The sequence below is a fragment of the Carassius auratus genome, chromosome 36 (assembly GCF_003368295.1).
Source record: "Carassius auratus strain Wakin chromosome 36, ASM336829v1, whole genome shotgun sequence".
Classification (NCBI taxonomy): Eukaryota; Metazoa; Chordata; class Actinopteri; order Cypriniformes; family Cyprinidae; genus Carassius; species Carassius auratus.
Window position 1 is genome coordinate 1856056 of NC_039278.1, and position 11714 is coordinate 1867769.

Here is an 11714-nt window from a genome sequence, read left to right on the forward strand (position 1 = left end):
AAGTGTTACCGTTTACATGCTTTTGATTCGGGATTGAAAACAATGCAACTTTGTTACAAATGTAGTTTTGCATTGTGGTGAAACACCAAAACAAAACAAAAGTTATAAATGAATGAAATCATTTACACTTAAGCTAAGATACGTGAATATTGTGTAAGGATTTGTCTAATGGTATCTTCAGCATGCTGCCGGTTCTTCTGCAGATATGTGTGTGTGTGTGTGTGTGTGTCAGAGAGGCCATGTGTTGTGAATTAGGCTCCTTGTTGATGTCACAGCTGTATGTGAGTAATTAGGGCTGAATTGAAGTGTTTTTTCCCAGCGGTTGTGCTGTTGTCGACGGGTTCACGTCTCATAAATCTGCTCAATCTCTCCTGCATGTGTGTATGTGCTCTCTCTCAGTTAGCAGCTCTGTAACCACTCCTTCTTCCCAAACACACACTTGTGTGTGAACACAGTGATCTGAAGCCTTCTCTCTCTCTTCTACTGACACTCTGGCTTCACTTTCTCCTCCAAGTCCTCTCTCTCTCTCTCTCTCTCTCTCTCTCTCTTTCTACTTTCTCTGTGCTGTAAAGACACAAAGCCTCATACAATGTCTCAGATCCTTCCACTTTGACTCAAGACTGTCAGGGAACTGTGTTGGTTCAGAGATATCAGGATGTCATTGTGGCTCCAAGTGTAAATTGTTAAATTTTACATGTTCAGTGGTCTAAGGGATATGTTTGAAGAACACATGATGTTGAAACTAGGAATGTGTATTATTTCCCTTCATCAAAACAAATGCATAAAACATACCTTCCTTAAGTGTCCATGCCTTTAACTCAAGAGGTATTAAAGTAAAATCTTAGTATCCTTTTTGTTTGTAATCGTAATTTTTATGGCCCTTTATGGTTCAATCCCAGAGACTTTGGGATCTCATTGCCCATCTTCAATGGTCAGAAAGCAGATGTGGTTTTGTGTTTGTCTGGTTATGACACTTCAAGCATGAAAATAATAAGAGTAACCAGGGTTTAGGAATGTACAGCGTGACACGTCAGGTTATGAATAACCAGGATTAATCATTAACTAACTGCAGGGAAAGTACGAGCAGTGTGACATGTAAAATAAGATAAACCAGGATCCCATTTAGCCGGAGTTTAGAATGACCAATTAATAATCAAGATTGAGATACCATAAACGTCTGAGAGGTTGTTTTGATAAAAGGAAACTAGATACATCTGTAGTTTCAATATTGTTTATTCTTCAGACATTCTTCTTTAATTAGAATCAGTATCAGCTGTGAATACAAAGTGACCAACATTTGTTTTTGAACACTGAATATGGGTCAAAATGTAACAGTTTGGTAGTGCTGGGGATCGATTAATCATGATTAACCACATCCAAAATCAAAGTTTTTGGTAACACTTTATTTTAGGGTCTCTTAACTACTGGCTTATTAGCATGCATATTACTAGAATATTAGCCATTTATTAGTATTAATAAGGCACATACTAATGCCTTATTCTACATTCCTAATTCTACCCAATACCTAAACTTAACAACTATATTTCTAATTATTAATAAAAAGCAAATTAGGAGTTTATTGAGAGAAAAGTCATAGTTAATATGAATAAGTGTTCCCTTTTCTAAAGTGTTACCAAATTTTTGTTTGTGTTTGTACTGTGTTTATTTATCATATATATATATATGTATGTATGTGTGTGTGTGTGTGTGTGTGTGTGTGTGTGTGTGTGTGTGTGTGTTGGTTTTTGTGGTTTACAAGGACTTTTGACCTGAATACGCACCAGCATTACAGGGACATTTGGGTTTATGAGGACAGGGCCCATGTCCTTATAATTCCGACAGTGTAGATGCCTTTCTCTATGTCCCAGAAGCTCCCTCTCAAAGTTTCGCGCCATGTCCTAATATACCACAAAAATCTGAAATTTTACTATACACTGTGTATCCTCTGAGCTCGGGAGTGCGCCCCTGCAGCCCGGACCCGGTACTGCATCCGCGTCATCGAAAATTTGCATATTTTACACTTGTGTAATTTTGGAGGCCGCTGATTGGCTAGATCGGCACCGGAGGGCGGGAAATCGCGAAAACAAAATGGCGGCGGTGGGCGGGGCTACATTCTGCCGCTAATAGCTCCGTACAAGTAAGTTAATGCAGTTTGGTAATTATTTAAACATTTCTTGCTATAATTTATCGATTGTATATGATTATATAAATGCATAATGATCGTGCAATTAAACATATTCCTTAAATATCATCATATAACGTATGAATGTGACATCAAAGCTGAAATTACTCAGTTTAATATCAGTATATTAATGTAACGCTATTAATGTAACATTTCATAGATTGTTATTTAAATATATTATTATTATTATAATTATAAATCCCGTATACTCGTGCTCTAATCAGCGAGGCAAGCGTGACGGTTTATTACTTCCTGTTTGGACCGGACGCAATCTGTGCACCTGAAGCGAAGACATCTGTGGTGTGAAGCTGTTGGAAACAACTATTATATTAAAGGTTAGTAATACTTTTGTTAAATCGTTTCTCTGAGAGCTTGTGGCTCAGTTTGGCTTGTTCGTGAGTGTCTTCAGTGCTCTTTAGAAAGCAGCTAGCGCGTGATGCTAATGGCGCTATCGTGATTACTGTAAGTCTCCTCTATTAAGAGTAACATCAGACGAGAATCAGCAGTGCTTGTCAGTTTATCTTCTTTTCGTTCACAGTATAACTGTAAAAGTAATAGAACAGTCCAGCCATCAATAATCTGTTGTCATGGCTACAGTCTGTGAAGGGGAGGGGCAGTTCTGTTTAATATTATTACTGTTCAGCTTGGTTTAATTAATAAACACAGATATGTGCTCTTTTCACTTCTTAATACTTACTGTATATAATAAGTAAAGTCACCTTTATTTGTATGGTGCTTTGTAGCATACAGATTGTGTCAAAGCACTTTTACTAAGATAACCAGTCAAAATAGTATATTCAGCATATGCTCAGAATACATCATATTTAACATGTATTCTGTTCAGTAGAACTGTCATTATTAATTTGCATATTAAGTTGAAAACAAACACACGTAATATTGTCAGATGGAGGCCAACAGTTCTTATTGTTATTAAAGCAGACACAGGATGGCTGAAGGTGCGAGGCGAAGGAGAAAGCTGAGGCCATACAGTTTTCACTTCAACAGAAAGACCATAATGGGCTCAAGGGCAGGTTCATCACTGATCTTAAAGGTGAGTTAATTTATTTTGTCATCGTATAGTCACCATTAAGTTGTCTCAGTCCTGTATATCTTTTGTTGGGCAAAATAAGACATTACTAACCATTTGATGGTTTCTAAATGATGACAGAATTTTCTTTCTATAGCACTATTCGGACGGGACTAGTTTTCTAAACTACGTTTGAGTTTCGATTCTTACCACCTGACGTCTGTGATTTTCATGTACCAATTCGGACAGGACTAACATCTCCGTGTTTATTACATTATGCATCTAATGTGCATCTGGGCGTCACAGAGATCACGCGCTCTGTATGCGTGCATTGCATTCATTCAGAATGATTGCCTTAGTATTATTACACAATAAATACTAAATGGCTAGTATAGCAAAACCATGTTAATGTGTGGTTCCTTTAGTTTAACTTGTTTTCCTTTTTTTTTTTTTTTATTAAATGTAATTAAAACATTATGTAACTGAGTGCATAAATGAACGTGAGTAATCTTACCTGATGCTGATATTACAATAGCCGGTATTAACAGTTTACGCAATCTTGCTCTTGATTTTATTATTTGTATTATTTTTTTATTATTATTTTATTTATTTGCCGCTAAGCAAATCTATCAAACATCTGCGCGGTAAGAGCATCTACGGCAATTCACGTTGGCCAAAACACACAAGGAAACGCGTTGTGAAATAAAATATCACCGGCAATCACAGACATTCGCATTCAGACGGGATTAGTTTTCTCAGAGGATCACTGAGTTTGCTGAAAAACACTAGGTAATTTGCTCTGGAATTATCACAGAGGTTGTGTGAGAAAAACACAGACGTGGCAGATTCGGATGGGATTAAAATCACCAAGTACGTCTGTGAAACACAGATTTCTCTAACGACCCCCTGTAAAACTAGTCCCGTCCGAATAGGGCTTTAGCCTTTAAAAGTGTCTTGTGTACTAAAGCTGTCTCTGGTTGATGACGTGTGGTTCTCTGTGATGGTTTCACCTCTCTGTTGTTGTTTAGGGAGGGGTGTGTTCAGCTGTACTGACTTTGAGAAAGGAGATTTCCTGCTGGAATACAGAGGAGACCTCATCAGCAAAGAAGAATGTGAGCGGAGGCAAAGAATATATCATCATGCACTTAAAGTTTTCATGTTTGAGTTTCGCTACAATGGAAAACTCCTCTGGTATGTACACGTGTTTGATCTACATGTTTACTGATAATTAAATTACATGATTCTAAATGTGTCAGTGGACATGTCAGTGGTCATGTGTTTTCAAAGCTTGGTGATGAGTGTTAAATGATTGGTGATCACAGAATATGACATCTGCTGGTCCTAAGGTTTCAGTGCTGATATTGTCTGTCTCTTGTTTAGTGTCGATGCAGCCCGAGATGACGGTTCTCTTGGGTGGCTTGTAAACAATGACCATATTAACCCAAACAGCAGGATGAAGACGATTCGTGTGGATGGAAAACCTCACTTATGTTTATTTGCCACAAGGAGCATCTGTCCTGGTGAAGAGATCACATATGATTATGGTGATTCTGAGTGGCCATGGAGATGCACGGTACTGACACTTCAATAGTGTCCATTCTGATTTATTGGATTATAGTAAAGTTATTAAACATCAGTTGTTACCAGTTAAGTTAATGTTAATGAGTTAACATGGTCTTGATGTCACATTGTGTGTATATTTACACCTGTGTTACGAGGACCCTGTTTTATGAGGACCATCATAAGAACATAGTCTTAACATGGTCTTGATGTCACATTGTGTGTGTATTTACACCTGTGTTACGAGGACCCTGTTTTATGAGGACCATCTTAAGAACATGGTCTTGTGTGTGTATTTACACCTGTGTTACGAGGACCCTGTTTTATGAGGACCATCTTAAGAACATGGTCTTGTGTGTGTGTTTACACCTGTTTTACGAGGACCCTGTTTTATGAGGACCATCATAAGAACATAGTCTTAACATGGTCTTGATGTCACATTGTGTGTGTATTTACACCTGTGTTACGAGGACCCTGTTTTATGAGGACCATCTTAAGAACATGGTCTTGTGTGTGTATTTACACCTGTGTTACGAGGACCCTGTTTTATGAGGACCATCTTAAGAACATGGTCTTGTGTGTGTGTTTACACCTGTTTTACGAGGACCCTGTTTTATGAGGACCATCATAAGAACATGGTCTTGATGTCACATTGTGTGTGTATGTTTACACCCGTGTTACGAGGACCCTGTTTTATGAGGACCATCATAAGAACATGGTCTTGATGTTTGAGTGAAGAATCTCAAGGCATTTCTCAATATCAAGGAAGGATCCTCGGAAGCCAGTATTTCAAGGATGCTACATCATTGACATCCGTCGAAGGACTGTTCCAATGTCGAGGATCCTCAGAATTTCAACCAAGGACTGAGTCCTTCGTTCGAAAAATATCCCATACACAGGAAAGGATGCATATGTGTATCTTTCACGCTCTCAAATCACCCACAATCCTATGCGCGCAGCTTTGCTATCTTGTCCAAAAATTAAAAAATGTTGAATGTTAGCAGAGTCGGAGCGTTAACGGTTTTTATTTACGTTACCAAACATTTGTTATAACTGTAGTAAATATAAGTAAAGTTTGCCAGTACAAATTACTACCATATTGATATTGTAAATTATACAAATACAAATTACGTTATTGATGGCTAACTGAACCGGACCTGTCATTTAACAATTGTTAGCTTGGTTGCGTCATCAGCATTTCTTTTATAAATAACTAGTTAAGTTGTCCAAAGTAATTTAACGTTAATATTATACCATTATACCACAGTGTTATTCAAACTGACCTTTTTACTGACGTAATGACGCAATGACGTGCACTTGCTAGCCTGTTCCATTTACGTGTTCTCCGAATGCTAAAGAGGAGTCTCGCCTAGCCTCTGAAGGAAGTGACTTGGAAGGACCAGTCCTACCAAGGAAGTATCCTTAACTTTGAGAAACGCCTTCAGTGTGTCGTTTGTTTGACAAAAGCCTGGTATTTGAAGACCGTAGTTATCACCATGACATTGGGCAGTGTGGATGTGAAATATTAGGCTAAATATGGATCATTCACATCTCATTGTTGCCATATGATATTGAAAACGTCTAATTGTTATCTTTAGATTAAGTATATTGTAATAGAAGTTGGTAAAAAGTCGGTCCCCTTGTTTGAAATTGACTTTCAGGCTGTATACTACTGTATTCTGCAGTTTTATCATATTTGTGTCAGCATTATTATTATTATTATTATTATTATTTTGGCTTTTTTATTTAAATAACATTCTCCAAGATTGCATATTATTTATTCAAAACTTTCAGTATTTTCAAATGATAACTGAGTAGAATCAGTGTCTAAAGAACCTAAAGAACTCTGAACAAGGCACAGCAGCTATAAAGGTATCCAAGAAGTTCTTGAAATAATTGTGTTAGTCCTTAAAAGAGTAGAACAGATTACGTTGTCCACATGTCTTGGTTTCATGCTGTATAACTAACACAGACACTGTATCTCAAATCACCAGTTTTCAAATGCTTGAAATAAAGTGTCCACATTTGTCTAGTTACCAATGTCCCGGTAATAACAAGGATACAAATAGACCAGACTTTTTTCAAACTAATACCACACTGAGACTCTTCAGTCAAGTCAAGACCATGTTCTTATAAAGGTCCTCGTAACACAGGTGTTAACATGCACACAACCTGACACACTGCAATATACATGCATGTGATGTAATACTTACAAAGTCATGAACATTAACTTGGGTGACACTTTTAAATATTGATTTGAAATATTGTAATCTTACTTGTAAATTACATTGATAAAATATTTGATGCACTCATTTATTGTCACAGATGTCTAATTTGATGTTCTTTTCTAGACTTTTCTATAGTGTGGTTGAACCGTCCACTCTTGAAGTCAACACTCTGTCCCAGTCAGAAGACACAGACGTATAGAAGGTACTGCGACTGATTGATTGATTAATTGATTGATTTAATTTGAATGAAATTTTTTTGATTTCATGTGTGAGTGATCAGCAGTGTTTGGAATAACGGCGTTTAAAAGAACGGCGTTAGGTAACGACGTTATTTTTTCAGTAATGGGGTAATCTAACTAATTACTTTTCCCGTCGTTACAACGCCGTTAACATTACTGGACGTTAAATGCGGTGCGTTACTATGCATTGATTTAATAAACTATGCAATCCAAACGCCCCCCTGGCTCACACAGCGAGTGAGGAGGTGAGTTAATAACGAGATTAATACACGCGGCAGCAGCGCCACACACACGCACGCAACAGCGATACAGAGATTTGCAGCAGAAATGGTGAGTCAGGAGCAATCCGATGAAAAGTTGGCATTTTCAAGGTGAAGATATAAGCACTACTTCAAATTCATTGTGGTCAAAGGCAAGAACGTGCATGTAATGTGTACATGTAATGTGTGACACGCATCTACAAAGTTAGTGGCCCAAAACACTTTTCTTACAAAGATAATACTTGAAGTGCAGGATAAAACTCTTGCTTTCTGTTGACGTGCAATAAATATCGAAAGTTATGTACGAACACCTGTCTGTTCTACTCATTTCAACTGACTTGTGAAAACTGCAAAAAAAAAAATAATACAAATTCTCTGACATATAGCAACTTTTTTTTTTACAGTAACGCAAATAGTTACTTTCCCTGGTAACGAGTTAATTTTATTATAGAGTAATTCAGTTACTAACCCAGTTACTTTTTGGAACAAGTAGTGAGTAACTATAACTAATTACTTTTTTAAAGTAACGTTCCCAACAGTGGTGATCAGTCAGTGTTTATGGACTCCAGTATCTGTGCATTATCAATTTGTACAGTTCCTGAATCCTTTGTCTGCAGTAGAATGTTTATTTATTTTTTTCTGTTTCCATAATTTCAGGTGACTCTGAAGAAGGACCGGTTACTATTGGATGATCAGGACTGTGTTGAGTAGGTAATAAAATGTGCATTGCATATTTGATGAAATGTTAGATTGATGTTGTAAGAAATCATCTCTACATGAGCCTTGCTTTTTTCACTGTTTTCAGATGTCACCTGTCAAAGAGCATGTGTTGAATGAGGAGGTATTCACATGTGTCGGATGAACTGTTATTTCAGTGCAACAGTGAATGCTCTGAAGTCTGATGTCTTCATGGGCTGTGATATACTTAGCTGTTACCAAATGTATGTAATTTAATGACCTGTTTTCACTTTCAGTAATATTAGTCGATGTCTGAATCAGGAGTGTCCAGACTCGGACCTGTAGGGCCAGTGTCCTTCACACACCTGCCTGGAGGTTTCTAGTATTATCTGCTTCAGGTGTATCTGGGGTTGGAGTTAAACTCTGCTGGACACCGGCCCTCCAGGACAGAGTCTGGACACCCCTGCTCTAAATACAGATATGTAGTAATATATGGACCAGTACCTTTCAAGGTCTATAACGTAAATGTTCTATTATGATTGTAAGTGATCTTATTAACTAAATGACCACAACTTCCCTGTCATTAAAAATACATTAAGTTATTATTGAAAGACAGTGTAGCTCTTAATAAAGTATCACATGTATGTTTTAGGAGAACATTGAGATTGAAGGTACGTCCATCCTAGCATGCGTAGCACAGCGGGTCTTTGAAACTCACAGGGAGGTTTAAGGAAACGCTTCTCTGAAATATGTCTTGTGTTCACTGTAGAATGTAGTGTCATTAGGAATGGTTTATAAATGGTGTGTGATTGTGTTCGACTTCTGAATGCAGATGTTTTTCATGTTCTGAGTTTTATTTTTCATTGAAGATGAGATCAACATGACGGATTCTGATGGTGATCCTGAAGAAAGTGATGGTGATTCTGAAGATGATGCTCTTGCTGGAGCTGCAGGAGACTCCAGTAATGCTGGTAAGTGTTTTTTTTTTAAATAATCAAAGTTAAAAAATATTATTTGGTAACGCTTTATTTTAGGGTCTTTAAACTGCAGTGGTGTGAAAAAGTGTTGGACCCCTTCCAAAATTTTTTATTTTTTTTTGCATGTTTGTCACACTTAAATGTTTCAGATCATCAAACTAATTTAAATATTAGTCAAAGGTAACTAACATAAAAGCCAGTGCAGAGACTGTAAAATTGGGGCAATATGATCATATTTTCTTGACCTTGTAAGGACTCTAGCCGCTGCATTTTGGACGACCTGTAGCTTGTTTATTGACGAAGCAGGACAACCACCTAGAAGTGCATTACAATAGTCCAGTCTAGAGGTCATGAATGCTTGAACTAGCTTTTCTGCATCAGAAACAGATAACATGTTTCGTAGCTTGGCAATGTTTCTAAGAAGGAACAATGCTGATTTGTAACATTGGAAATATGATTTTCAAAAGACAAGTTGCTGTCTAATATAACACCCAGATTTCTGACTGTAGAGGAAGTAACAGTACATCCGTCTAGTTGCAGATTGTAATCTACAAGATTCTGTGTAGTATTTTTTTTTGGTCCAATAATTAATATCTCTGTCTTATCCGAATTTAATAGGAGAAAATTATTTGTCATCCAATCTTTTACATTTTTAACACACTCTGTTAGCTTAGATAATTTAGAAGTTTCATCTGGTCTCGTTGAGATATATAGCTGAGTATCATCAGCATAACAGTGGAAGCTAATTCCGTATTTTCTAATAATATTACCAAGGGGCAACATGTATATTGAAAATAGAAGGGGACCTAGGATGGATCCTTGTGGCACTCCATATTTTACTGATGATAAATGAGATGACTCCCCATTTAAGTAAACAAAATGGTAGCGATCAGACAGGTAGGATCTAAACCATCTTAGAGCCTGCCCTTGAATACCTGTATAGTTTTGTAATCGATCTATGAGTATGTCATGATCTATGGTGTCGAACGCAGCACTAAGATCAAGTAAAACTAGAAATGAGATGCAGCCTTGATCTGACGCAAGGAGCAGGTCCTTTGTAATTTTAACAAGTGCAGTTTCTGTGCTATGGTGGGGCCTAAAACCTGACTGAAATTCTTCATACAGATCATTTTTATGCAGGAAGGTGCTCAATTGAGCAGACACAACTTTTTCAAACATTTTAGACATAAATGGGAGATTTGAAATAGGTCTATAATTTGCCAGTTCACTAGGATCTAGTTTTGGTTTCTTGATAAGAGGCTTGATAACCACCATCTTAAATTGTTTTGGGATGTGACCTAAAGAAAACGATGAGTTAATGACGATAATGTTAAAAAATAAGGAACCAACACTTTTTCACACCACTGTATTTTCTTATTAGCATGCATATTCTACATTCCTAATCTTACCCAATACATTAATGTAACAACTGCCTTATTTACTATTAATAAGCCGCAAATTAGGAATTTATTGAGGGAAACGTAGTTAATTGTTCATAAGTGTTCCCTATTCAAAACCTTATATTGTATTAATCCAGCATTACTAGCAGAATATTACTAAAATTAGGGATGCATCAGTTTTGTATTAGTGTATTATCTGGCTATTCCAATATGTTGATACTTAGTGTTTAGGCAAACTGATAAATGAGTGAAAAACTGATAAATGAGTGTTTCAAAAATAAACGTTTAACTGGCCAATTCCATTACTCTCTCTCTCTCTCTCTCTATGTATGTATGTATGTATGTATTTATGTATGTGTCTTTTCTGTTTGAGTTACTTACTTCTAAGTTTCCTGATCATTATGTGACTGATTGTCTGCAGGTGTTCAGAAGATGCCCATTGAGAGCACCACTGAACTTCCTGAAGGTACCAGAGGTTTACATTGCAATAGCACCATCAATGTAAGTACATGAGCTTTTATAGAGATGGAACTCACTAAAGTATGTATTCTTCTGTACAGAGAGTGAGAGTGAGGCAGAAACTGAAAACCCACGGAGAGGGCAGAAAGTGTCCTGGTCAAATGCTGAAGTTACAGCTGTAATCAAACATTTTAAGGACCACAAGAGCAAAAGGAAACTGGCCACAATGACTGATGCCAGCAGTGTAAAACTGCTGAGGATCCTGTTTTGGTGAGATGCAGTGCACAGAGCATACAGGATTTAGTAAGAAACCGAAGAATCATCTTAAAAAGGAAAGCCCAAAGCAAGTGATGTTACAGTATATCCTGTGTCTTATTGATGCCATTCAATTAACATTAGCACTTTAGTTGTTGTTTTTATTTCCCATAGTGCAAAACTGTTATGGCAGCAGTTCATACAAATATCTCCATGTAGAAATCAAGTTCAACTGTTAGTTTGTCCAAAAATGACAAAATTGTGTAAATTTCTCTTTGATTTTTGGATGACTTGTCCCTTAAAGAGTATTTCATTTCCAGAATGAAAACTGTCATCATGTACTCACCCTCCACTTGATCCGGACCTGCATCAGTTTCTTTCTTCTGTTGAACACAAAAAAGAAGATCTGTTAGTATCTGAACAGTTGATGGGCACTGTTAACTTCTATA

The 11714-nt window shown here is 37.0% G+C and overlaps 1 protein-coding gene and 1 long non-coding RNA gene across 5 annotated transcripts in view; both read left to right on the top strand.

Moving 5' to 3' along the window:
* atg7 (ATG7 autophagy related 7 homolog (S. cerevisiae)) overlaps positions 1 to 11714 on the top strand; it is an 85796-nt gene that overhangs the window by 39153 nt on the left and 34929 nt on the right. The window lies entirely within an intron of this gene.
* LOC113054930 (uncharacterized) lies at positions 1701 to 11213 on the top strand. 3 transcript variants are annotated; one of them, XR_003277461.1, is made up of 11 exons: positions 1701 to 2137; positions 2407 to 2517; positions 3119 to 3233; positions 4238 to 4400; positions 4590 to 4782; positions 7121 to 7199; positions 8154 to 8207; positions 8302 to 8437; positions 9044 to 9145; positions 10973 to 11017; positions 11112 to 11213. It is a non-coding gene; the product is annotated as an uncharacterized LOC113054930 (long non-coding RNA). The 3 variants fall into 3 exon arrangements; XR_003277460.1 differs by having other exon boundaries at positions 1701 to 2517; XR_003277462.1 differs by having other exon boundaries at positions 1701 to 2517; positions 8154 to 8203.